Source organism: Pteropus alecto, unplaced genomic scaffold (assembly GCF_000325575.1).
Source record: "Pteropus alecto unplaced genomic scaffold, ASM32557v1 scaffold102, whole genome shotgun sequence".
Classification (NCBI taxonomy): domain Eukaryota; kingdom Metazoa; phylum Chordata; class Mammalia; order Chiroptera; family Pteropodidae; genus Pteropus; species Pteropus alecto.
This window is the reverse complement of record NW_006432224.1, coordinates 257,559-259,248: the sequence shown is the minus strand read 5'-3', so window position 1 is coordinate 259,248 and position 1,690 is coordinate 257,559.

Below are 1,690 nucleotides of genomic sequence, written 5' to 3'. Positions count from 1 at the left end.
CCGATGGCCGGTGGGGAGACGGGGGCCTGAGCTCAGGTGACACAGACGCGCGCCGACAGTTCGCAGGAAGCGGGACGTGCGCACGGGCCTGGCCATTTGACGTCTCCTCCTCCTCCTCACCACACCCCTGACTGCTGCACCTGCTACCAGGTAGCAAAGCCACCTTCTCACATACCAGAGATTCGGAAAGGGCCGTGTGCGACCTGGGAACCACAGCCGGGTCGTCCCCAAGCGTGGCCAAAAGCATGAGAGCGAGAAGCTCGTGAGGACTCAGCAGCACGCGGCACGCTGCCGAACGCTTTTCTCAAAGCCCGGTCCGTAGCTGCTCTGAGTGGAGCTGTGTCCCCCGAATTCCAACCCTCGGAGTGTGACCGTACTTGGACACAGGGTCTTCACAGAGGCGAGTAAGCTAAAACAGTGGCCCTAATCCAATGTGGCCAGCGTCCTTATGAGAGGGGACGAGGACACAGATAGGCACAGAGGGCCAACCACGTGAGGACGGAGGGAGGAGACAGACGAACCCTGCTGACGCCTGAGGAAGTAGCTCCCCACTGCTTCCGGCTCCCGGGCTGCGGGCCCAGCAAATGCAGACGGCGGCCGGGGCACAGGGTCCACGTGGGGAGACAGGGCTCAAGGCCGAGGAGAACCCCGGTTTCCTGGTCTCCCCACCACACAGCTTCAGATACCGGTGAAGCTGACGCACAAGCTACAGACACCACTGGCTTCACGGTGGCCCTGCCATCGACCCTCTCGCTTCCCGGCGTGTGTGTCATGACGCCACGTCCTTCGTGCCCACTGTGCACAGGACGAGCATCTCGTCCAGGCCACACAACCCACCTGGCCAAAATTCAGAGTCCCCCAGGTCAAACCTCTTTAGGTGAGCATGTCCCAGAGGGTCCCCCAGACCCCCGTCACCTGAGACCCACCTGCTCGGCACCTCAAAGGTCCTGCTCACCACCAGCCGGTCGCGTCTTCTTGGATTTAAAAATACCGTCCAGTTCTGAGTGACCTGTGAAGTCGAAGGGTGAAATCACGGTCGGGCTTGGGACTTGAACCGCAGTCAGGATCCGGCGCCGTTCAGGGCAGGGGCTTATTACAATGAGACAAGGACAGAGGGAGGCCGCAAGGCCTTTCACGTGGTCCCACGTGGGGACGCGTCCAGGCTGAGCACAATCTGCCGTGAGGAAAGGGACCTGTGTGTGAGACTTGGACTCTGAGCCACCGGGCACCGCAGGAGGAACGCCTGCGGAGAGCCGCTTCCCGCAAACTGGGGTGAGCGGGGAGAGCCACGGGGTCTCGACCTCTCCTGAGCAGGGCCAGATGCAAACAGAGAGGGAGGGGCTGGCTGGCCAAGGGACCAGGCGACATTCGATGGCATGGGCATGTCCTCGTCCCATGGGAAGGCCCAGGTTCGCCTGCACCCCAGCACTGAGGCCACTCCCAGTCAGAACTCGCGGGCATGAGTTTACTGTAACCCACTGGGGAAAGCGGCAGGCGCATGCTGGCCTCATGACAGTGGCCCTGCCTCGCGGCCCCCAACAGACCCACTCAAGGACACTGAGCTCACGAGGAGACGAGGTGGGATTCGACTGGGGAGTGTGACCTGCTGCGGCCGCCGCCGCCTGGAGCCTGGAGCGTCGGTCCGCGTCACCTCCACCACCACGCGCTCCGCGCTCTCGGGCCGCGGGCT